This window comes from Drosophila ficusphila, unplaced genomic scaffold (genome assembly GCF_018152265.1).
Source record: "Drosophila ficusphila isolate 14025-0441.05 unplaced genomic scaffold, ASM1815226v1 contig_128, whole genome shotgun sequence".
NCBI lineage: Eukaryota > Metazoa > Arthropoda > Insecta > Diptera > Drosophilidae > Drosophila > Drosophila ficusphila.
Genome location: NW_025064017.1, coordinates 129,351 through 156,942, shown reverse-complemented (window position 1 = coordinate 156,942; position 27,592 = coordinate 129,351). Strand labels below are relative to the sequence as shown.

The window sequence follows — 27,592 nt, the reverse complement described above, 5'->3', positions numbered from 1 at the left end:
TCGTCTAGCAGCAGGCATTATTTCCAATTGTTTAAGCTCACTCGATTTTTTTGTTTAAATATTTTTTTACCGACTTCATCGATACACAATATCAACGCAGCTATGGTCTTTGTAGTGTGTTTTAGAATTTTACATACAACATTGTGTACATCTGTTGAGACGCTAGCGACTTTTCCAGAAGGTTTTCTTATGGTATAACCTTCTTCTGGCAGGTACAAACAACTGAAAAAAAATTTGAGTCAGATCGGCCCAGCCGTTCTCTTGTAATGCGATTCCGCACATTTTTTGTCTCCAGTTTTATATATATAGATAATATATATATAAACGTGTATATGTATATAATAAAATAACACACCTACATTGCTTAGACAACAGCGAGTGCTTGTAATTTAATATGAACTTTATACCATAGCAATAAAGATCAAATTGACTACGTTTTAGTTACAAATCATTTGTATGGGAAAAAGAAAAGGGCTATTTTGAGGGGCTTTCCAGCAATAATTCTAATTTGTTCTCGTCGTAAAAACCATCCTTTAACTTCAACGAACATTTAAAAAAAAAATTTGGCCAATTTGATCCAGGCGTTGGTGAGTTATGCGCTTACCAACACATTTTGCGATTCATTTTTATATTATAGATTTTTTTGCTCTCGATTTTTTTCTTTACGGCGAATGTCGGGTCATCCAGCCGCAGCAGATATTTAGGTTCTCTTAATGCTAGCGCTTAGCTTATCTGCATAATAACCATCGCTCTCTCTCTCTCTCTTTATCTTTCTATTCGCTCTCTCTCGTTGCTTGTTGGTTTATACTTTGGGTCAGCAATCGGCTGATCCGCGTCTCGATTCAATTCTATTACTTCTTTTCGATCCCGCGGACCATTTGTAACTCTTTTTCGTCGAAAATAAAATCGCTGCTACAGAATTCGAAAACAAAATTTTCTTCGTGCATAATTACTTCAACAGCTAATAAAAAAGCTTATTAGCTCAACAGCGAATTTGGAAAAATATGGTGCTTAGTTAGCTTAGCATTTTAGTTACAGCCTGAATTTCCATTTCCAATTTCTTCAACAACTTTAAAGCTTACTACGCCATCAGGAGTATTAAGGGGGGAAATACAATTAGAAGGCCTGAAATGAGGGCTATCTTCGGGAGTGGAGTAGGGTATTAAATGAATCTTAGCGATTCTTTTTGCATGTTATTAGGTAATTATTGAGCAATAAAAATCAGTCAAGTTCTTTGAAAAAATATTGTAATTAAGCCCGTTTATGATCAATAATGTGGAGTCGTGTTTTTAGGAAAGGACTTTGCGCCGTGCAGTCTCCAGGTCCAGGATCACGACTTAAACAAAAAACAGCAACTGGGCTTCAAACTTAAAGGTACAACGCACACCATGAATTATTCCATATTTGAAAAGAATTATTTTTCCATTAAAAAATTTGAAGTTAAAAAAAATTTAAAAAAAAAACGCTTTTTTTCGACTTTGTTTGTAAAAAAAAACATGTTATAACAAACAAATATGAAAAACCGTTATATTCATGGTGTGGAGAATTTCATTTCAAACATAATGCAAAAAACCGCATTTAATTTAAATAAAATCTCTGACCTGTGCATTGCACGGCGACTTTGAAAACACGACTTTTCAGTAGAAGCGTTTAAAGTTTACGTTGTGCCATTTCAGCCATTGACACGCACTCACTAAATTGCGTATTACTTTGAAAATAATAACGAACTAGCCGACCTTGGGCACACAGTACTAAACATCCACAACATCCAACGAAATGACACAAAAAAAGCCACTCCCCCTCTTCTCAATTGAACTTAAAACGCAAGACAACAATAAAGACATACACAAAATAAGCCATTTACTACACTGCAAAGTTGTTTTTGAGCCACCGCACCAAAAACGTAAAATACCTCTATGTACAAACTGCCAAAAATACGGACACACAAGAAACTATTGTACGAGAGATCCCATTTGCGTAAAATGCGCTGGTAAGCACCAATCAGCGAACTGTCACCTACAAATAACCACCTCTGACAAGAGCCAAATAAAATGCGCTCTCTGTAGCGAGAACCACACCTCCAATTATAAAGGCTGTATGGTCTACAAAGCCCTACAACTCAAAAAATTCCCTAGCCTCCGGCAAAAAGAAATACCACAAACCCAGACCCCACCCGAAATTGCCACAAAAAATACACCTGACTTGATCAAACCCAAAATATCATACGCAGAAGCTGTGCAAAAAAACAAACCTCCAACATCAACCCACCAAACTTTCCTACACAACGACGAGCCGTTCCTCCCAACAAACGCAAACAATAACCAACAACAAGAGGAAGACACTTATAAAACAACTGATTGCACAGATGTCAAGCATGATGAACATAGTTACTATACTTGTATCCAAACTTGACAAACAATAATTTGATTATCGCAATCTGGAATGCAAATGGACTATCGCGCCATATCCTAGAAATAAAGAACTTCCTACAAGAAAACCAAATTGACATAATGCTCATCTCAGAGACCCACGCCACAGACAAAACATACATCAGCATTCTTGACTGTAACATTCTACACAAACCACCCAGACAACAAAGCCCATGGAGGCACAGCGATCATAATCAAAAATGACGTAAAATTTGTAGAGGAAGAATGCTATAAGGCTGCAAACATAAAAGCAACGACAATATTAATCTCGGACCAATCGGCACAACTAAACATCTCGGCTGTTTACTGCCCACCCAAATTTAATAACACGAAAGAACAATACCTTGACTACCTAAAATCGCTTGGGAATCGATACCTGGCGGGAGGAGACTATAACGCCAAGAATGCCATGTGGGGATCGCGCCTGACAAATGCAAAGGGAAGACAACTTTACGAAGCTATCAAAGCCAATAATAGCCGTACAATAAGTACAGGAGAGCCAACTTACCGGCCAACTGACACAAAAAAACTTCCTGACTTGATTGATTTGGCATTACCAAAAACTTAACACACCAAAACATAAAAAACAAGTCAAGCCTGGACCTATCATCAGACCACTCACCAATCTTAGTAACCATAAAAAGCACAGCAGACCTGACAAGCAACACTCCGAGCCACAAGCACAAAACGAACTGGAACCTATTCAGGGAGATATTACTGGACAACATGAATACTATGGCCTCCCTAAAAACAAACGAAGAACTAGACTCTGTTATAATGCACTTAAACGACAACATAATTAAAGCTCTATGGCAATCGACGCCGGCTCTGACCCCTGTAATAACCAAAAGGACTCCATCACTCATTAAAGGCAAAATCAAACATAAACGCCAACTAAGAAAAATATGGCAGTCTACAAGAGTACAACGAAAGCCAAATCAGGAGACAGCTGGAAAATCTGGGAACAACGACATCCACAAACTACTCCCTATGGAAAGCGACTTAAAAACTGACAAAAGTAACTATACATAAACATCCAATAAAGACAAAGAAAAACTCATGGGCAAGAACAAACAAAGAAAAAGCTGACACACTGGCCGTACACTTTGAGGAAATTTTTACAAACAGTATGGAAACATCGAGCTCCCATCACATATACCCAAACCCAACTGTGGAATCAGGAAAACGACGATATACGAAATAAGAGAACAAATATCAAAAGTCAAAGACAAAAAGACACCGGGCTATGATCAAATCAGTGGTAAAACACTAAAAGAGCTGCCAGACAATACGATTAGGCTTATAAGAGACATTTTTAATGCAGTGATAAGACTTAAGTTCTTCCCTTCGACGTTGAAAATTGCCCAGATTACAGCACTTCCAAAACCGCATAAAAGTGCAGCTCTTGTTAGCTCATATAGACCAATCAGCCTGTTACCAATTCTATCAAAAATTTTTGAAAAAATTTTACTTGATCCCTCCCCACCAATTTGGTTTTCGAAAAAAACACTCAACGGTGCAGCAAGTGCAAAGAGTCATACACAAAATATCAGAAGACTTTGAGAACAAGAAAGTTTGCGTAGCAGTATACAAGGACATTGCTAAGGCGTTTGACAAAGTGTGGCATACAGGACTACTCCATAAGCTTCACAACATCCTACCACTTAACCTATTCATTATACTAAAAAGTTACTTGACCAACAGATATTTCTATATCAAATGCGACGATGAATGTTCAGATCTTATGCCTGTGGCATCGGGTGTACCCCAAGGCAGCGTTCTATGACCAATTTTATACCTTATATACACAGCAGACATCCCAAATCCACTGACCGATGGTTCCATGATTGCAACCTTTGCTGACGATACTGTGCTAATGGCCTCTAGCTACACAGAAAAAAGAGCAGCAAACACACTTCAAAAGATCTTAACAACAACAATGTCATGGTTTGAGAAATGGGGCATTGAAATAAACAAGGACAAAACACAACAGGTGATATACACAAAAAATAAAATAACTACCCCAAAAAGAATTAAAATAGATGACGAAATCCTGAAACTAAGTACAAGCGCCAAATATCTGGGACTCACTATTGACTCAAAACTCACGTGGAAAAAACATATAATAAACAAACGAAACGAAGTAAAAAACAAATTACGACAACTCCATTGGGTTCTGGGGAGACAATCAAACCTAAACGTATCCAACAAGTTACTAATCTATAAAACAATAATAAGACCAATCTGGACATATGGAATAGAATTATGAGGAACAGCCAGCAAATCCAACCTCATCATAATACAAAGAGCCCAGTCGAAAATATTAAGAATAATAACTAACTCAGACAGATACACAACAAATGACCACATCCACAGAGAGCTAAGCACACAGACGATCCCAGAAATAATTAAGCAGAGTTGCATAACCCACATCTAAAAATTACTTGCACACCAGAACCAAAGCCTAAGAGACATTCCGAGAAGAGAAGCACTGCCAAGAAGAGTAAAAGGGAGAACTCCCACAGCACTAGCGCATCAATAACTTATACCAACACAATGGTGTTGGTAATAAACTAAACCCACATGTTTGTCTTCCAAAAAAATTACTTATTATTCTGTTGAATAGATTGTATTGTAATACATAAACGGGTTAATAAAAAAAAAAAAAAAACTTTGAAAAGTACCGGAAGGCTTTATGCCTTTAAAGGCTTATTCCTAAACATATTTAGAGTACATTAAGCCAAAAAAAAAAATTTTTGGAAAAAAAATTTCTAATTGTATTTCGCCCCTTAAGGTCGCAGGTAAGCCATCCATTTCTCAAGGACTTAATGAGATGTGGAAAATCATACATGCAGAATATTTTCCGATTCTCATGGTCAAAAAATGGGCTCTCCTTGCTTACACCGAACGTTGTGAAGCATTTCCTGTTAGATGAGCCTTGGTCCCACACTAGGACTTTCACGAAAACCCCCATATTTTTTTTTTACATTTTTTTTGACAATTTCGCAAAGAATTTCCCCGCTCAATCCAATTTGAGAAACCAAGTAGTTCAGCACACAGCTTGTGTTAGAAAAAATGGACTTAAACATAAAAACAGTTACTTGCTTTGCAACATAAGGCAAACGTTCAAAGCCATTATCCGCGAATCCATCAATTAAGTCCAGTTTCTCATTATACCGAAGTTCTTTTCGAATTGTCATTTCGTCCATCATAAGAACGACTTCAGTATTATTTGTATTTTTTAATTGAAAGCAAATTTTTGTGATGTGATCAATGGCACTGTTTGTGAAGCCAGGTTGAAGGGTCTTAATTGGATCCCATCTATACAGTGTACTGCAATGGGGCAAAATAAGGTTGAGCCTGTTTCGCATAAAATTATAAGTTGATGGGGAAACATAATAAATATTTTGGGCTAAAAACTTTGCCTCTTCGCAATATTGCCTTGGACGATTTGCAGCCAACAATTTACAAAAAATCTTTGATTCCTTACTTATATGTAAGCCATTTGTCCGCGCCAAGACGGGACACTTCTTTATGGCAGTGTAACAATTAACAGACCAGAGAGCAGTTCTCTCCAGATGATCTCTCATCTCGCTCTCTTGGTCTGCTAATTGTCTCCACACCGCTCTGCCGCCCTCTCCTGGAGTTACATCCAGTTAGTGTAAAAACTGACATACTCCAATAAAGTGCGCTAATTTGCAATTTCAACCAAGTTCTTTTTCTTTCGCGACGCAAGTCAAATTTCGGTCGAGTGAACAATTTACATACGTCCAGAAGGAAGTCCACCCCCACTGCACATTTTGGTCCTTCGAGCCGAATATTTCAAGGAACTACCAGCGTTCACCGGTGGACCTTTTTTTTCAAAAGATAAGTACGAATTTTTCATACATATATATGTATATGCGATCGCCATATTGGCTTCGCATAATTTCCAAGTCCAAGTCCATTATATATGTATATAAACATACGTTATAAATAACATACGTTATTTCCAAAAAAACATATATATATAAACGATCGCCGTATTGCGGCTTCGTTTAATTTCCAATTTCCTACGGCAATTATTCCAATTGCATAATTACTTATATATGTATGCACACTCCGGTGCATACATAATTTCTTATACATATATATATCGGAGGACATGGTGGAGGCGACGGAGACAAACGTGTATCTTTTTCCATGATTTCTATTGATAGAGTTTGGCACAGCAAGTCGCCTGCGTGTTGTTCACTGTCGCGTGTCTTTTCCAAAAGTGACCTGCAAGCAGTCCTTTTAGCACTCTCGCTTTCTTCTTCATCTTCTCATTCAGCCCAATCCATCTATCATGCTCTTGCTTTACGCTCTTTAGCTGAACAATACCAGGCGCCATGCTCATTTGGCTTACACACCAATGATGCCAACTCATCTTAACAGAATCTTAACATTCTTCTTTATTCAATTTAGGTTATATTCAAATTTAACATAACTAGCTTTACGAATCTACGACACGGCCTTCCTGACATTCACGCGTCCTCGCGTGTCACATCTCTCGACATCTGTAAACATAACAATAATATTCCATTCACTGTTCTCTTTTGTTTTTCTTGTGGTCTTAGTTTAACATTTCATTTCATTTCATATCAAATAAACATTACTTTACATTTTAACATATAAATTCAAATTAATAAAATTAAAATCATAAAATTATTTAATTCTTTGGGATCCCCTGCCTTGCTCAAATTTCTTCATTTTTTTTTTTTTTTTTTTTTGTTTTTGTTTTTTTTTGTCTGCCACGTCACTCTTTGTTTACATTTTCTTCTCGTACCATAACTCTTCATCAATATCCCTTATCAGTTCATATTTCTCTGGCTCTTGCTGCACACATTGCAACGCTCTCACGCACCTTCTGCGTCACGGTTCTTCTGGACCCACATAGCCCCCGCCACGCAGTTACTGCGCAGATAACAACATGATGTGGCTGTAGCCTTGCAAAGGATTTAACTCGAGTCTATGGTATCTACGAGTGCCTCAGTCGGCGATCTCTCGCATTGATCTGCATCTACCTCATCAGGCATCGCACGTAGCTGATCGTGGGCATACTTATACGTTCGTTTACTTGACAGAGATCTCAAAACATACCGGTCACCATCAAGCCTTTCTATAATGACAAAGGGTCCCTTATACTTCGGATCCAGCTTTGTTTGGTGCCGTTCTTCACTTTTGAGCAAGACATGGTCGCCCACATTGTAATGTACAATCTTGGCTTTGTTTTTGTCAAATCGCTGCTTTTCATATTCGGCATTCTTGTCAATATTTAGCAAGGCTCTGGTTCTAGTGCGTTCCGTATCAATTTCTTCCTCCTCTACTAATGGCATCATACCCATTGGTCTAGCCTCCTTGCCAATTAATAACTCTAACGGACTGATTTTCGTTACTCTATTGGCCGTGCAGTTCATGGCCAACTGTACCTCTTTTAAGGCTTCTTGCCAAGACCGCTCACTCGTTTCTACCGCTGTCAACATTCTTTCATGGTACTCATAACGCGCTCCACCTGACCATTCGCGCGGCTAGCACTTGTTGCTATCAGATGTAAATCGATTTTTGATGATGAACAAAACTGCTTAAAATCACTACTGGCAAAGCTTCGGCCTTGGTCGGCAATCACACGACTAGGCACTCCAAACATGCATATGGTTGACTTTAGTGCCTCAATGCAGCTACTTGCGTTAAGGCTAAGTGCGTGATGCAAATGAACATACTTAGTGAAAGCGTCTATTTGCACTATCACATTCTCTTTGATGTCATTTTTACCACTCAACTTGCCACTAATGTCCATATGCACTGTATGCAAAGTATGGTATACATACTTTGGGTATGGGATGGGGTTCTATTTGAGCCCTATCAGAAGTCGATTTTGAAAGTTTGCATGTGATACAGTTCTCGACAAATCTTCGCACGTATTTCGACATGTTCGGAAACCAATACCTTATCTAGCGTTTTCTCCCAGCCTAAGTGCATTATGGCCTCATGCACGTGATTGATCACTGACCATCTAAATGCTCGCAGTATCACTGGTAAACATCGATTTCATCCATTTCTTTGTATCTTCCTATACAACATGCCTGATCGCAATTCATATGTTTTCGCGTCTTCATGACTCAGTTCGTTATTTTGCAACTTTATCATTAAATCCGAAATTTCCGAATCTCGATGCTGCTCTGCGAGTAGCCAGTTATCAGTAATATCTGCCAACTCCACGCGCACTTTTGCTACTTTCGTGGCTTTTGGAGGCTTATCAACCGGTAGTGGATTTCGAGAGAGAAAATCAACATGCGCCATGCTGTTTCCCTTCCTATATTCAACCTCAAACTCAAAGGACTGTAAGTATGCCCACCAACGATGGACTCTCGGCGTCAAATCTTTTTTGTGTCGACTAGCTTTGAGTGAGTTGCAGTCGGTAAATACCACAAATGAGCGGCCATGTAGATAATGGCGAAAGTGTTTTACTGCATTATATACCGCCAGGGTTTCTAGTTCATATGAATGGTATCTGGCCTCTGACCCCGTAGTGCACTTGCTGAAATACTCTATTACCCTTGGTTTACCGTTAACCTTGTGCATCAATATGGCACCATAGCCATCTGCCCTAGCGTCGGTGTGAAGTTCAACCGGTAGCTGTGGATCGTAGGTGATAAGAACCGAATCACCAACTAATGCAGATATTATTTCTTGACGCACCTGCTCGTGCCTATCGCGCCACTCAAATTTGCTGTTTTTTGACGTTGGCAGATACAATGGTTTCATCAATTCAGAAAACCGAGGGACGAACTGTCGAAAGTAGGATGACAAGCCAATAAATTTCCTCACTTGTGTAACCGTCTGTGGTGGTGGCAATGCGGCCAATGCCTGAATCTTTCGTGGGTTTGGTCTTATTTCACCATTTTCTATCTTGTACCCTAGGTACTCAACACTTGTCTGCAGAAAGGAACACTTGCCAGGAACACGAATGTGCCACTTCACCCAAGGCTCGCATTATGGCTCGCTGGAACACTGACGATGCGTTCTTTAAGCCAAAGGGCATGGCCACGAATTCGTATTGGCCTTCTGTTGTAACAAATGCTGTGCGTTCAACCGAATCGGGATGTATTTGTATCTGGTAGAAACCATTCGCCATGTCGAGACTTGAGAAATACTTGCCGCCGCGCAGTCTATCAATTTGGTCCGATATTAGAGGCAATGGGTATTTATCTGAGACGGTGTTAGCATTCAATTCTCGATAATCGATACACAAGCGATCGCTGCCATCCTTCTTTTTGACTAGCAACATGGGACTCGCAAAAGGGGAACAGCTTGGACGTATGACTTTCGATGCTAAGAGTTCCTGTATCTTGTTTCTCACTACTAACTTTTCTTTAACGCTCAATCTATACGGACGCCTCATCACTGTTTTATTGACATCAATCAGACGGATTTCTAATTCACCCGTGGTAACTCGGCAGCTAGGTATACCCTTTATAAACGCTGGTGCATGCGACTTCAATATTTCTGCAAGTTCAACTTGGTCGGACTGACTCAAATTCATACCTCCATTCACTGTATCCATGATATTCAACTCAACAATGTTTGACAGTGTATTGACTGTGCTGATCTTGTGTGAAACAAACTTATTGGCATCTATGGTTACGCCAAAGCCCTGACCCAGAATTTCACGGCCAATCAGTACATCATACTTTAAATATTTGTCTATAACAACGTGAAACAAAGTTTCAATGGAAAATTCACATATCTTTACGGTGGAAAGAATTTGAATTGAGCACATCACAGAACCTTCACCTATGCCACATATATACACCGTGTTATTTATCCTTTTAACCATGAACTTATCAGCTAGTTTTTCTTTTAATAAGGAGCACTCTGCTCCTGAGTCAAAGAAATATGAAACGGGCTCACCCTGTTGGTACAAGGTCCCCTTAAGATCGACGACGGTGCACACATCCACTCGCTTCTCAAACGTGTTGCCCTTGGTTGACGATGATGTAGCCGTACATTTGGTTGCAATATGGCCCAACTGGCCACACTTGAAGCAGGTTATATTTGCAATCAATGTTATGTTATGGTTATCTTGGTTCAATAATTTAAATAATGTTGAATATATATAATATATTATATATTATATTTAATATTTGAAGAACTTTAACATCAAAAGAGTATACATAAGTCGAGCGCCCCTCAGCCGTATTTTCCATCGGTAACCAATTTTTTGTTTCTAACGGAGAATGACAACAGTGCAATTAGAAAAACGAAAGAATATAAGACAAATTTGGAGTCGGGCCGCCGTCGGTTGCAAGCAACGAAATCGTATTAAGAGTGAGAAAGAGAGGGAAACTTAGGAATATCCCTTTTCCTTTCCTACACATTGATTGCTTGAATGCCACGAGACACCAGGTGACAGCCAGAACTGCAGGGATAGTACTACATACACATATATAATTTCCATCAATATATATACATATATGCATCCAGTTTTAGTACCTATATTATAACATCCAATATCAACATATATACATCTCTTCCAGCAAGTGAAAAGTGCAAAGAGAAATAAAAATAAATCCCAAATTAAAATTATTTTGTGTGGGCAAATATTTTTTTTGTCCAGTGTGTATTCCAAGTGCATTTCCATAAGCAGCAAGCAAGGAACGAAAGCTCTGCATATATGCACGTTATGCGTCCAGCATAATTAAAAACCAAAGAGCAATAAACAAATAAATAAAGAGTGTTGTGCGTGAGCTGGGGCAAACATACATATATTTTTGTTGCCCAGTGGGTTTTATTCCAAGTGCTTTTTACATCCAAATATATGTATATACCTATGTACACGCACATATGTATGTCACAGTGGCGTAGCGTGCCTTGTCGGGGCCCCGTATAAAAAATTTTTTGGAGGCCCTTATATTGAGGTAAAGATTTTTCACAAAAGAAAACAAGAAAGGAAGCTAGCTTCGGCAAACCGATGCTTTTATACCCTTGCAGTCATCAAATATGTCGAAAAAAATACATAACGGCTAAACAACATCGAAGCTAAGACGATTTTTCTATTCATTTTCTATATTTTCGACTATTGTTCAAATGACGGCTATATGATATACTCGTCCGATTTTGATGAAATTTAATTCGGTATTCAAGAGTCGTTAGAAAACTCTATATTCCAAAAATCATACTTGTCTGATGAAAAACAATGATGTTATAATTTTATTTCTATATAGATTTTTCGATCTTTCCTATGGCAGCTATAAGATATAGTTGGCCGATTTTTATGAAACTTTTTTCTCAATATAAACGTTGTTAAAAACTTGATATTCAAAAAATCATGCTCGTGGGATAAAAAACAACGATGAATTATTTCCATTAATTCTATATATATTTTTCGATCGCTCCTATGACAGCTATATGATAGAGGTATCCGATTTTGATAAAATTTAATCCGAAATTCAATAGTATTTAGAAAACGCCATCTGGAAGAAATGAAGTCGATCTGATCAAAAACAACGGTGTAAGAATTTTTTATTTCATTCTCTCGTATGGGAGCTATCCGATATAGCCGGCCGATCCGGCTCGTTCCGACTTATATACTGCGTGCAATAACTACACACCTTTTGGCAAAGTTTCAGCAAGATAGCTTTAAAACTGAGAGACTAGTTTGAAGAGAAACAGACAGACGGACAGACGGCCAGAGGGACAGACGGACAGACGTACAGACGTATTTCGATTCAGATCGTGATGCTGATCAATAATATATATACTTTCTCTCGTATGGGAGCTATCCGATATAGTCGGCCGATCCGGCCTGTTCCGACTTATATACTGCGTGCAATAACTACACACCTTTTGGGAAAGTTTCAGCAAGATAGCTTTAAAACTGAGAGACTAGTTTGCGCGGAAACGGACAGACGTACAGACGTATTCTGATTCTACTCGTGATGCTGATCAAGAATATATATACTTTATGGGGTCTGAGGTGTCTCCTTCACTGCGTTGCAAACTTCTGACTCAAAATTATAATACCCTTTTGCTCTGAAAGGGTATAAAAAATATTGTGAGAAGAAATATTTATTTATCACATTATATACCCATTTTACAAATAAAAATCAAATTTTAAATATTCACTCTTACACACTATGGGGGCCCCCGTGACCCGGGGGCCCCGTATAAATGATACGGCATATACGGCGGTAGCTACGCCCCTGGTATGTCAAGATAAAAACTTGAAGTAAAAAGCCCAAATAATTATAATTACACTATATTTCCACTAACCACATCATCGATAAAATTCCGCATCACAAATCCATGCATGCTCTTGTAATTTTTTCCAGATGACATTAATATCCATTATATATATATATATATTATATGTTTATTTTTTGCGTTTTAATATTTTCTAAAGGCGCAAATCAATTAAAGGAAAAATCGAAACACATATAATAATACAAATACATACATACGAAACACAAAATAATAATACAAATTCATCCAGCAGTTAATATATAAAACTGATTAATTAATAAAAAAGATACGTCGAATAATAAATTAACAAATAATGATAATTAATAGATCAATTATTTTTTCCAACCAGTCAAAGGCAGCACCAAAGAATTTTTGGCTGTTGTATATATTTAAAAAAAAATCTTTATACGAAAAAAAAAAGTTAACGGTTCCAGTCCACTTGTTCTCTCTGATATTTTTTTATTTTTAAATTCAGAACATCTCCAATTAATTTTAAGACGTTCCATTCCACGCGTTTCAGGGCTTTATTTTTTGCCTTATCCATTCCTCTGATCGGATTAATTCAACCGTGTTGAAGTTTTTCCTCCTTCGGGCATTACGTTTCATTCCACGTGTCCCAACGCACATTTTTTCTAAATATACTTGGTCTCCTTGGGTTTTTTTCCCATCGCGATCGGATTTTGTTTGGTTTTTTGGTTTGCAACCATCCGTGCCGTACGTCTATCTCCCTCTTGAAGCGCAAGAGCTGGCATGCCAGTAGGAGGTGATCCGTCCGTGAATCCAAAGCGATCACTCTCAGCTTCTCCTCGCTGCTCCAAGGAGAGCTCGCAATTAAAATCGTCTGAAAGAACTCCAATTGTGAAGGTAACGCGTTCTACCTCCAGGATGTCCACAGACGTAGCAGAGGCAGCCCTCAATAAGTTTATCGCAGTGACTGATCGTCTCAGTCAGTTTGAAGCGAGACTTAATGGTCCAGGGCCTTCTAACCCCTCTTTGCATACATGCAATGTCCGCCGAGACCAAGTCCGGTCACTCTGGGACAAAGTTGACTATTGTTATTCGGTGTACGAAACTCTGGCAGCTCACCTCAGCGAGCAAATAGAGAGAGCGACGGCTCCAACAACTTCCACGAACCCGCCAAGCTATATTCCCTCCGGATGTCGCTTACCTCCATGTGACACCGAAGTTTTTGAGGGAGACTATTTAAAATGGCCAACGTTCAGAGATCTCTTCACGGCAGTTTACGTGAATAATCCTAGGCTCACACCAGTTGAGAAATTATTTCATCTCAATTCCAAGACCAGTGGTGAAGCGAAAGCGATTGTTTCAAAATCCCCGCTTACCAATGACGGCTTCGCGTCCGCCTGGGAATCGCTCCGAAAGCGGTTTGAAAACAAAAGGCTTTTGGTCAACAGCCAACTCAAACTTCTATTTAACTTGAGTTCGGTTGGCCAAGAATCTGGTCGAGCGCTAAAGGAGCTGCAGAGCACCATACAAGGGTGTTTAGTAGCGCTAGCGCACTCCAATATTTCCACGGAGAACTGGGATTGCCTGTTGGTGTTCTCGTGCGCCAGTAAACTGCCGAAGTTGCCCTTTCCTTATGGGAACAGTCTCTGTCATCCAAGTCCGATATTCCGACATGGGAAGAAATGAACACATTTCTCAGTAAAAGATATCGGACTCTAGAAGCCATCGAGGACATGAAACCGAGTATTAGCGGTATAGCCTCGAAAAACCCTGGAGCTCCCAAAAAAACTCAATTCCTTCGAAGCGAAAGTGAGCACAAAACCGAGTGTAGAAGCATCATAAACGAATATCCTGCATTGTACTTGTAAATAAGATCCACTTACTGTAACCAAACGAGCTTGCACGCTTGTCATCAGCACAAAGCTTGTAAGCTGAGATTAGTTCAATACAGATATTGGTAGAAAACAGAACACCTCTCTGTCTCTTGATTTCTTTTTGGACTCTCGTTTGCACAAGGGCAAACACCCTACACACACACTCTCACATCGAGATCTTGGGCTTGCACAAGGGCAAGCCGCAACTATATTCGTATTGCAAGGTGCAAGGCGAAACATTGGCGACCGTGACAGGACGTCTGCAGTCCTGAATTTGTTAGAATCGGAGGATCACAAGGGATCCGTCGGCAGCAATAATTCTGAGTTTTGGACCTCACATCCGATAGCTACTCTTTTAAAATAGCTATCGAACCGTAAGCGTATAACTCACTTAATTGAAGACCATTTAAAGAAATAAAAGGCCCTGAAGTTTCACAATAGTTTTTGAGAGACGATAATATTTAACACTGCCAAATTTAAAGAACAAAATGACACGAATTCAACACGGGATATGACAAGTTTATTTTATATAAATATATACAGTATACGGCGGATAGAAAACGACTTAGAGCGGGTGTGTGCGAGACGATCAGAATCTAAACGAGACTGACTTCATTTATTTCGTCTCCTACTTATTTTCCTTCTTCCCGCCTAAAGCTAACGCGATCCACATTCAGCGTTTGTACTTCATTTTCTCTTATACTTATTTTCTAATTGCTTCATTACATTTCATTTCATATAATTTCTTCTGATTTAATTTTCTTATTGTATTCTAAATTAAGTAAAGGGCTGAAATCAGCCAACAGGCCCTTTAATTATTTTGGAATTAAATATATGTAGTGAGCGAATTTAAAGTTGGTTTAAAGCTTTCACTTGTGCTTTGGAATTTAGTTTCAAAGTTTGTGTTTACCATTTCACCAACGGCTTTAAAACTGTATCCAGTTTGTTTACCATTTCACCAACGGCTGTAAAACTTTAACCACTATCGCTACATTTTGCATACATTCTGCGTTGGAGTTTACGTTCTTTTGATTCATCAATTTATTTTCAAAGATGACGAAACCGACAACCGAAGAGCAGCTGGTGGTACTCAGGCGCAAACGCACAGTGATTGAGCAAAACTTCAATAGCTGCAAAGATCGAGCTTTGGCTGCTACTGTCACCGATGCCAATACGGCGGAGTGTAGGTTGCAAATGCTAGAATCCCACTATAGGCATTTAGCTCAAATCCAGTTGCAAATCGAGGAGTTAGACCCAATCGATAATTCTAGACTGGAAAATGAAGAGGCATATATCATTGCTAAGTCGATCCTTATGAAAAGGATGACGTTAAATAGGCCGCAGCGTTCTGAAGAACTAAACTTCACAAATGCATCTTTCTCAGGTAGCGCCAATCACAACCGGCTGCCTGCTCTAAAGTTGCCAAAGTTCGATGGGAAGTACAGCGACTATAAACGGTTCATCTCGGCATTTAAGCACATGGTAGACGAAGATGTTACCACACCAGAAGTAGACAAATTCACGTATCTTCTCAGTTGTTTATCTGGCCCAGCGCTAAGCGTCGTGTCAGCCTTTCAGGTTTCAGATGCCAATTATCAAAAGGCTCTAAATTAATTGCAAGAACGCTACGATAAGAAAGTATTAATTCTTATTGAGCATATCACCAGTTTGTTTAGCATTTCTCACATGAAAAAATCTGACCCGAACTCTCTTCGGCGGATTTTAGATACAGTCTCAGCACTTCTTGATTCTCTTCTTTCTCTTGGCACTGAAAAGGATATTCTTAGTGCGATCATCATCCATCTCGTTTTGCAGAAAGTCGATTCTGATGATAAGCAAGCTTACGACCGAGTCCAGGAGTATGAGAAGCTTCCAAAGTGGGAAGATTGCTACAATACTTTGAGCAGACACTGTCAATTTTTGGAGTGTCATACGAAACCTCCAGTTGAAGGAAAACAGTATGAGAAGCGTTCCGAAAAACCAAGCTATTCCAGAAAAGCCTTTATAAAAGCCAATCGGAGCTGTCTTAAATGCAATGCAACAGACCATAGCCTAGGGTCATGTCCTTCGTTCACTTCACTCTCATTTGAAAGACGATATAGCTGGGTTAGGCAGGCCTCTTTATGCTTGAATTGTTTACATAAAGGACATATTGCCGCAGACTGTCCCTCAAAATTTCGTTGTAGGACATGCCATGGATTGCATCATTCCTCTTTACATCGCCCAATTGAGACCAAGACAGCGATTGAGAAAGGTGACGAGCAAGAGGACTCTCAAGCCAGTTCCTCAACTCAGGTGTTTGCATGAATTACGCGCAACTCGAGACGCTCGCTCATCCCAACAGCTCTTATCTTGATAAAGGACAAGTGTGGCGTATATCACTCTGCTAGAGCTCTATTAGACTCAGGTTCTGAAGTCAATTTCATTACGGAAACTTTTGCGAAAACCCTTCAATTACCATTAAAGCAAAAGAATTTAGAGGTATCGGGAATTGGCAACATTCGAGAGCGCATAAAGTTTTCTTTAGAAGCAACCATCCGGTCACGACTAACAGTTGATGAATGGACTCTGCAGTTTTCGGTTACAAAATCAATAGCTCAGCAGCAGCCAGATCGTTGCATAGACATATCACAATGGTCTATCCCGGAAGTCATTGATTTGGCGGATCCACACTTTTTTAAGCCACAAAAGATTGATATGTTGATTAGTATGCAGGAATTTTTTGATTTTCTTACTGGACAAAAGCTATCTCTAGGTCCTGGCTTGCCGTGTCTACTCAACTCATCGCTTGGCTGGGTTGTTGGAGGAAAAGTCGAAGACGGGTTCGGATCAGGTGCAAGGGCTCATTCATTTTCGTGTAATGTTGTGGAAACCCAGAATCTTAGCGATGCCCTAGCAAAGTTTTGGAAAATTGAGTCGTTTGAGGAGAACAGCAAAAAGGGGTTTACGCTTAAAGAGGAAGAGTGCGTTCAACATTTCTTTAAGCACGCAGCTATTCTTGACTCCGGTCAGATTCAAGTCCGTTTGCCATTCTCTCAATCGCCCACTGATCTCGGAAGTTCTTTGGAAAATGCTAGACGGCGGTTCCTTCAGCTTGAGCGGCGATTAGAACGCTTACCTGAACAAAAGAAGTTGTACGCCGAGTTTATGAAACAATACGTAGATCTTGGTCACATGGAACTCGCGTCTGATTTTAGGATTGATCAACCTCACTATGTCATTCCGCACCATGCAGTGTTGCGGCCTCAAAGCTCAACTACTAAACTGCGTGTGGTTTTTGACGCCTCAGCCAAAACAACATCAAATTTTTCTCTAAACGACATCCTAATGGTTGGACCAACGATCCAACAAAATTTGATTATAACGTTATTGGCTTTCAGATTGCACAAATTCGTATTCACAGCTGACGTAACCAAAATGTATCGGCAATTCTTGGTCGACCCTGAAGACCGTAATTTCCAGCTCATTTTCTGGAGAGATAGTACTCATCAGCCTCTACAATTGTTTCGTTTGAATACGGTGACTTACGGCCTTGCTAGTGCTCCGTTTTTGGCTATACAGAGTCTTAATTTCATTGCCAAAAGATACGAAAAGGAATTCCCAATTGGATCGATTACTATACAGAACGACATGTTCGTAGATGACCTTCTGACAGGAGCAGACAGCTTAGAGGATTTGCGAATTAAAATGCTTCAGACCGAAGAGATTCTCTCACGAGCAGGTTTAAAGCTGTCCAAGTGGAATTTTAGCGGCGAGGGCAAATGTGTAGGAGAATACCAGTTCAAGATGGAAGACAAAGAAGTGACAAAGGCTTTGGGAATGTCATGGAAGCCGCAAATGGATATATTTTGCTTCCGATTTGATCTACCGAAATCCGAAGCTACCACCAAGAGGCAAATTATTTCCATTATTGCAAGTTTATACGACCTCCTTGGACTTCTAAGTCCAATCATTATTCGGTACAAAATGTTCGTAAGATTTGTCAATTCTTCTCGCAATATGGAGTGCGAAATACACGGGTTTGCAGATGCCTCAGAGCTTGCGTACGGGTGCTGCAATTATCTTCGATCATCTCAAGGAGGACAAGCGGAATCACATTTAGTTATCGCAAAATCAAAGGTGGCACCTCTTTAGACTATCTGTCTCCCGAGATTAGAATTGTGCGCAGCTTTGCTGCTGTGTGAAACTTGGGATAAAATCAAACACAAGTTTGAAAACATTTCCAAGGATGTCACATTTTGGTCAGATTCGACAATTGTCTTGCAGTGGATTACAATGCACACATCCCAGCTTAAGTGTTTTGTAGCCAATCGAGTGTCAACAATTCAAACGAAGTCTGCGAACGTTAAATGGAGACATGTTCCGGGTAAGGAGAATCCAGCGGATATCGTATCCCGAGGATGCACACCAGCAGATCTTCCAAACACAATCTGGTTCACAGGGCCAACATTTCTTCGATTTGATAAATTCTCATGGCCAAAAGAAAAACGAACATCCAGCTCAGATACCGCACTAGAATTGCGAAAAGCATCAACCTTTAAATGTAGCGATAGTGGCACCGAGGGAACCATCATGAATCAACTTATCAGCAGAACCTCATCATATCTTCGAATTTTCCGAATTGTAGCGTTCATATTTCGAGTTTTTAATGGCGTTCCTGCCAGTAGACAGCTTCTTGGCTCACAACCTATCAAGCTAGAAGCTAGCGAAATTCAAAGGGCGTTTGTAGGTATATATCATCTCCACCATTCAAAGCCAAAGTTTTGCGAAGGAATTAGTTGACCTAAAAAAGGGAAATCGTCACAGTCAACATCTTCAAAAATGGACTCCGTTTGTAGCTGAAGCTGACATTGGACATCGAACTGTCACAGTGATCAGAGTCGGTGGCCGTTTAGCAAACGCTCCGATTCCTGTCGATGCAAAATTCCCATTGCTTCTTCCTACAGATCACCCTTTGACCTATAAGTACGTGAAACATCTTCACAAGGTCAATATGCATGCGGGTCCCAAAGCGCTGATTGGAATTTTAAGGCTTCAAATATGGATTGTAAACGTTCGTCGCATCGCCGCCAAGGTAGTCAGGAAATGTGTCCATTTTTGCCATTACAAGCCCAGACTAATGCAACAAATTATGGGATCCTTGCCAGCTGAAAGGCTTACTCTAAGCAAGGCATTCGCTATCACAGGAGTAGATCTGTGTGGTCCATTTTTAACCTCCTACCGGATACGTGGAAAAGTTCCATACAAAACGTATATGGCCGTATTTATCTGCTTTGCAACCAAAGCAGTGCATGTTGAACTTGTATCAGACCTCTCCACTAATACTTTTGTTTTATGTTTAAAGCGCTTCGTTGGACGCAGAGGAGAGAGAGGTAGAATAAAAAGTTTATTTATTGCGCTATCGTACACAAATATGGCAATTCATATGTTGTTATTTATAATATTATATCGTTATTTATATATTACATTAAATTTTATCTCTCAGAAAAATCAACTTCCATCCATAATTTCGACGACTTTTACACCATCGTTATTATCAGAATCATCATCGCAAATTTTAACAACTGATACAATTGGTTTATGATAACTGAAGTAAGAAACAAACAGTTTTGATTCGAACCTATTTAAGTGTAAGTACAAGGTAGTCTCGTCGGCTTTTTTTTTCCCCCTATTGGGCACTACAATGAGTGCGAGTGAGAGGGTGTTTTCCCGTAAGTGCGAAAGAAACAGAAGAAGATGATGTCGTTTTACCCTTATGCTGTGCACGGGGTCTAAAAAAGACTGTTATATGACCATGAGTATTAATTTTTCCGAAATTTTTGGTTTTTACACAAAGCTGCCCTTCAGGACTCGCTCCCATATTGTTCACATTTCAAAATATTTTTCTGCAATATTACATGTTACGCCTTGTATGTGCAATAATTGCAACAAGTATTTTTCACAAGCACACAAGGGTTAACGTTTTGAGAAAAAATCGTCCGTGGACAACCTCTCACTTCGAAATCCCGAGCGCACTGAACCATAGGGGGAAAAAACCCGAGCGATTTTGCAGCCGACGAGACTACCTTGTATAATTGTACCATGACTCAGGCACGGTAGAAAGAGTGGGAGATACTAGTTCCTCTCCCTTTCCCTCGATCTTACGCTTTTTCGATCAGCATAACGGGACCCTGACGCGAGTTTGAATGTTTTTACCCTGCTCAGCGCCGCTAAAGAAGTTTTCACTTCAAAAAGCATTTTTGGGGAAATTCTAGGGAAAATTCCCATAACTTTTTAAGTAACACAATATAAAAATGATCCTGTTATTCTGGACGCGATGCAAACAAAAATTAAATTTAAGTAAATATAATATAATATTATATACATACAAGGCACGTTGTAATAAAATATTTAAAAATAAAGAGTTTTTTTTTTTACTTACTGTAGAAACATTATGATAGTGAGCAACAAGAAGATAAGGCATAGTAAAAAGTGTAGAGTACATAATACCCGCAGTCCAACTAAATACTAAAACACTCAACTTTGCTCGCGTGATTGCCATTAAGGACATTCCTATACAATAGAAAAAAAGTCCTCCAACGTACACAGATTTAGCCCTAAAAATATATAAACAGCATTTAAACAGATTTAATGCCAAAAGGTGTAATTATATAAGTGAAACACTTACCTAAAGCGTTGAATAAGTTTTTCAATGATAAGTGAATAAAAAGAACACGATAAAGAGTACATTGCCATGCCCCAACATCCAAATCGGACGCCCTCTTCATAACGAAGCTGAGGCTCAGATCCTAAGGTTGCCTGTGGATCCCCTTTGAATACAGCTTCTCCCACAAAATCCGTAAAATACAGCGAGTAGCAGACATGCGCCATCCAACAAAAAAGATTAGTCAAGCAAATCATCCTCAAGGAGTTCGGCATATATATAATGGATAAAAGATAGTGACGCAAAGATTCAATTTCCAGAGTGTTTGTATTATGCATTGAGTCATCATTTCCAGCACCTGTGTCTTGTCTTATGAAGTCAGAATTTTTGGTAAAACTGGTTTCTTCAGCAGTTTTATTTTCCAATGAGTTGTTGAATGGTTGCTGTTCGTCCAATTCCTAAAAATTATAATTGGTAATAATCAAAGACAAACAAAACTTAGTAGTTATGGCTTAAACAGAATAAAAAGGATTCTACCTATTTGCCGCAACAAAAACGGGTTGACATAAAAATATTAAACAAAAAAAACTGGGATTGGCAAAATTTGGGGACGCATACTAAGATCGATTTGAAGCCAAAAAATTAGTCGAGAAGCCCCAAAATGAGGTTTGTTGGCTGAAGCCAGTTTTTCGTTTTCTTTTTTTATTTTTGAATTGTTAGAATAAGTATCGTTGAATTTGAAGTTTACTGTAAGTTAGTTTAGGGCGAAGGCGGGAGCGCAATAAAGCTTTTGTTCGCTCTCTGCGAGTTCGCTCCGTCTTCGCCAACCTTCGGTAAGCTAGGCTTAAGTATGATTGTGGAGAATAGAGCATTCGTCGAAATTGAGTCTTATCGAGCGCACGTATTCTTTTTTTCGTTGTCGTTTTGCCAAAATAAAAATATTAATTAGCCACCCAAATTTTCGGAATTTAATATTTAGAAAAACGCTTCTAATTTTTCATGGCGCCCCCGGGTGGACTAATTAATTAAATAAAAGGCAACAATTTTTTTAAAGTGACAGTGACACAAATAACAAACAATTGCAAGTGATTTTTTTTCTTGTGGTTTTTTTGCTATAAAAGTTGCACAAAAATCCAAAACTCTTGTGAATTACAAGTTGCCCGCGACGTGTGGTGTTTTTTGTTAAAATTATTAAAAAACAATAGCAGCTATTAATTAATCGTGCCGGTCGCGAAATTAAATACCCTAATTCGACGTTTCTGCCACCGACGAGGGATGCCCTGCGATTGTTCAAGTTGCAAAAGGAAAGTGGCAGCTGGATTGAAAGATCCAAACGAAGAACCGAAGGTATTTGTGCAAAAAATTGAAAGCTGAGTTTTTTGACAAAAAACTAGAAATATTCGTTAATTGTCTAGTGCTGAAAAATTGCACCTCGCTTTCAATTCTTGGCACATATGTACAAAATAGTAGAGCTAGATTGCATGCAAATTAAAATTTAAACAATTTAAATAATATCAAAAAGTAGCAAAATATTAAAGCCATTATATATATATATAAATACCTAATATATTTACAAGTGCTAAATTTCTGTATACTATTTGAACCGCCTTTGGATGCAACTTTTGTTAAATTGTGTTAAATTATTGCAATCACTGTCGCCCCCCTTGTTTTTAATTATCGTTAAAACCTCGCAAGTTAATAGTTGGGAAGTTAATCTGAGCCGTTATACACAAATAAATAAGCCCTTATATACAAGCAGCTGCAGCGGTAAACTTTTTTCGCTTTCGCTTGGTCGCCGCTAGCAGCGTTGTTGTTGTTGTTGGGTTCTTGTCATTTGGGCGCGCTACAGGTTAACGGACCGTCAAGTGACGCGCTACCCCGCATTCGGTTGGGTATATTGTTTTTCGCCGTCGTTGGCACCCACTATTAATTTTGATACTTCGTGCCTCGATATTCAATTTAAAAATTATTTTCGTTGTTTCTCGCCTCTAAATAATTATTTAATAATAATAATTATTTAATAATTTTTTTTCGAACAAATTTAATATTTTATAAATTATTATTTTTTTGTGGTTTAATTCGAAAATTAATTTCATTTAAATTTTTCACACTTGGTCCTTTAATAATTTACTTTAATAAATTTGGTTTTTGATAATTTAATTCAAAAATGAGCCAAGAAAAGCCAAAAAGTAACCTGCTTGAAGACTTGAAAGCCAAGTTACAAAATCGAGTAAAAAGCATTCGCCGATTAAGTGATCGACTCGATTCTGGCGCGATCGCGATTAAAGAAGAAGAATTAAAATGTAGATTAGATACGTTAAACGCTGCAATTAATAAGGCAAATCTATTGCAAGAAGAGATAGAAGATATAGATGATGGCGATGAATTTAGAGATGAGTTGGAGGAGCTATCAATTGTTACCAAGGCAAAATTAATGTCGCTTTTGTCGGCCTTGAAGACAGCAAGCGATCCAAAAATTTCCGGATCAGCTTCTGTAGCCCCAACTCGAGCTCGACTTCCGAATTTGGCCTTGCCAAAGTTCAGCGGCAAATATTCGGAGTTTAAAAATTTCATCAGCCTTTTTGAAACTCTCGTTCATCAAGACGACAGCATTCCAGTTATCGAGAAATTTAACCACCTAATTTCGTGTCTCTCCGGTGAAGCCTTAGGGACTATTAAGGCTTATCAAGTCACCGCGAGCAATTATGAGAAGGCTATGGCCAGCCTTAAAAAAGTCTACGATAACGAATGCTTGATTTTTATGAATAATATCTCAACATTGTTCACTCTTCCAAAAATTACGCACCAATCAGCGTCTTCCTTAAGACGCCTTATCGATACCGTTTCATCAATTTATGGATCGTTGTTATCGATAGGAGATGATACAAAAATATCCAATGCAATGTTGATTTATCTCGTCTTGAACAGAGTAGACCCAGTGACTAAACAAAAATGGGAAGAACAGCTCGATTATGAAACTTTGCCGCTTTGGTCCGATTGTGAGAAGATGTTGAATCGCCGATATCAGCATTTATCTGCTGAGGAAACATCAAAACCAAAGCAAGATAAATTAATTCCGAGCAAACATAATCGAAGCTCGTTTTCGTGTTCTTCGACCAACACTAAGTCCGTGCAAAGTTGTAGCTATTGCAATGCTGGAGACCATGTCCTAGCGAACTGCAGTCCGTTTGGTCGGCTGTCAGTAATGCAAAGGTTCGATTTTGTTAAATCTGCGTCTTTGTGCATAAATTGTCTGCGAAAGGGTCATACGGTTTCCAAATGCAAGAGTAGTAAATGTCGAGTTTGTGGTCGCTCGCATCACGTTTTACTGCACAGGTATACCGTCTCCGAGAATAGTTTGGCGTTGCCACCACCCCAAGAGAGTCTGTCTCCCTCTAAAAGTCAGGATCAGCCTTCCACGTCACATGTTATGCATGCGACATCATTGGACAGGGTGATTTTGGCCACGTCGATCGTAAGTGTCCGCACGAAAAGCGGTGAATACATTTTGGCTCGAGCCCTTCTTGACTCTGGGTCTCAAGCCAATTTCGTTACAGAAGACCTTGCTCGCCGCTTACAGATCCGTAAAGAGGAATCGTGTATCAACTTACTTGGTATTGGCGAATCCAATTCTCAAGTTAAGAAAAAGGTACACACAGTGGTGAAGTCGCGAATAAATGGTAGTGAATTTTCGTTCGATTTTTGGATTTTGAAATCGATATCCGGATATCATCCGGACCAGTCTGTGAATATCAGTGACTGGAAAATTCCAAAGAACGTACCATTAGCAGACCCCTATTTCTACAAGCCACAAAGAATAGATATGTTGATAGGAGCAGAATCATTTTTCGAGCTTTTAGCTGTTGGTCAAATTAAGCAAGGTCCTGACTATCCAACTCTTCAAAAGACCCTACTTGGATGGGTTGTTTCAGGCAGATACAAGGCGTCTGCCCCAAGAGATGTTGTGAATAGTTTCAGTTGTAGTGAAGAGCTATTAGTATCGATTGATAGCACACTACAAAAGTTTTGGTCACTGGAAGAAATGCCATCTATAAAGAAAATTCTATCACCTGAGCATAAGTTGTGTGAAGAACACTATAGAAAGACCACTCAGGTTTTGCCATCAGGTCGGTTTGAAGTTAGATTGCCGTTTAAATCTGATCCCACTGGATTGGGCAACTCATTCGAGGTTGCAAAAAGGAGATTTCTGTCGCTCGAAAGAAGGTTGTCGCGAGATCCTGAATTAAAGAAAATGTATCTCGAATTCATGGAAGAATACCTCGCGTTAGGTCATATGTCTCCTACAGACAATAGAGTTCCTTTGACTCCACATTATGTTATTCCGCATCAGTGTGTCCTTAGGCCCCAGAGTACGTCTACTAAGTTGCGTGTCGTGTTTGACGCCTCTTGCAAAACGTCATCTCAGGTGTCCCTAAATGATATCTTGATGGTAGGCCCAACTATCCAAGATGAGTTATACTCCACACTGCTCCGCTTCCGGCTGCACAGGTTTGCTCTGACAGCCGATGTTAAAAAAATGTATCGCCAAGTAATGGTAAATGAAGCGGATAGGCCATTTCAACTCATAGTGTGGAGAAGAGACCCCTCAGAATCCTTGAGATTATACCAGCTCAACACCGTAACATATGGAACTGGTCCAGCTCCATATCTAGCGATTCGGTGTTTAAAAAGGTTGAGTGAATCTGCCAAACTTTCATTCCCTAGAGCTGCTGAAGTGATTGGATCCGACTTTTACGTCGATGATATGCTAACTGGTGCTGCATGCGTCGAGGAGCTCAGATCTATTAGGTCTGAAGTGTCTCAGGTTCTTCAAACCGCCGGGTTTGAATTGACAAAGTGGTTTTCGAACTCACCTGAGGTCACCGCATCTGAGAGCACAGTTAAATCCATACCAATCTCGGATTCAGAGTCGACGAAGGCGTTAGGCATATCGTGGTTGCCTAACGAAGATTCTTTCAAGTTTGAAATTGACAATTCCGTCATGGGTCTCAGAGCGACAAAGCGGAACATACTATCGGTGACATCGAAGCTGTTCGACCCCCTCGGCTTGCTTAGTCCTATCGTAATCAGAGGAAAAATCCTATTGCAGGAACTCTGGCTGAACAAGTTGGATTGGGATGAGTCGATTCCTGTGCATTTGGAAACTGCGTGGAATAAGTTGAAAAATACATTGTCTCGTTTGGAAGAGATAACAATTCCGCGGTATGTGCACACCGATCCGATGTCACCGGTTCAATTGCATGCCTTTGCCGACGCATCCATGAGAGCTTATGGAGCTTGCGTCTATATTCGTAGCAAAACTGCAGAAGGTATTAAACTGTCATTACTGACTTCAAAATCTAAAGTAGCGCCGCTCAAGACTAAAACGCTCCCAAGGCTTGAGTTATGTGCCGCTCACCTTCTCGCAGATCTCTGTCACAGAATCAAACCCCTATTAAAGGTCCCTATCGAACGGATAGTCTATTGGTCAGACTCGGAAGTTACGTTGCATTGGATTCGATCCCATCCGTCTTCTTTGTCGATATTCGTCTCGAATAGGGTAGCGGAGATTCAGGAGTGGTCAGGAGAAGCTACGTGGCGGCATGTCCCAACTAACCAGAACCCAGCAGATATTGTATCAAGAGGTTGTGACATAGAGGAAATTAGCGATTCAATCTGGTTTACTGGACCATCCTTTTTGAAGAATGGAGAAGAGACCTGGCCCAAAAATTCACATTTCGTTCTTGATGAAAAGGTCCTAATTGAAGAATCAAGGAAGACTGTGGTAACGATGGCCGCCACGGTAAGGAAGTCGGAACTGGTGGATGTCATCGAGGGATTTTCGTCACACCTCAAGCTGCTTAGAGTGTTCGGTTACATGTTCCGCTTTATAAGGAAATGCAGAGACAAGAGTATAGTTTTTGAAAAAACTCTGTCTCCGAATGAGTACAACGAAGCCTTCTTAAAAATTGTCGAGACCATCCAGAAACACGAGTATCACGAAGTTCTTGAAAAAGTTCGGAAGAACTCCAGAGTTGGCCCAAGTCTTCAACGATTGAACCCATTCATTCATGAAGACTCAGGCACTTGGTGTAATTTTTCGTTGTTGCGAGTTGGGGGGCGATTAGCAAATGCTCCTATAACGTACGATGCCAAGTTTCCCCTGCTGTTGACAAAATGCTCCCAATTTGTGCAGAGCTATGTCCGGCATTTGCATCTAACCAATTTTCATGTCGGGCCACGAGCACTTGTGAGTCTCCTTCGACAGCGTATTTGGATCGTAAACGCTCAGGAGGTCTGCAGTCAAATAGTTCGATCATGTATTCGCTGCTTTAAATGCAAGCCTCGACTAATGACGCAAATTATGGGAAATTTACCCGCAGATCGTCTCCGTGCTCTCCGCCCATTTAGTATCT

At 39.6% G+C, this 27,592-nt stretch overlaps 1 long non-coding RNA gene across 1 annotated transcript in view; it reads right to left on the bottom strand.

Annotated features, from left to right (window-relative positions):
• The window catches only part of LOC108094819, a 41,805-nt gene extending 20,015 nt beyond the window's left edge, over nt 1-21,790 (bottom strand). Inside the window, exons 1-3 of the long non-coding RNA XR_006245896.1 lie at nt 21,714-21,790; nt 21,201-21,634; nt 20,955-21,129 (exon numbers count right to left, since the gene is read on the bottom strand). This is a non-coding gene — a long non-coding RNA (uncharacterized LOC108094819). The remainder of the gene's footprint in view (nt 1-20,954; nt 21,130-21,200; nt 21,635-21,713) is intronic.
• Between the last annotated feature and the right edge of the window lie 5,802 nt (nt 21,791-27,592).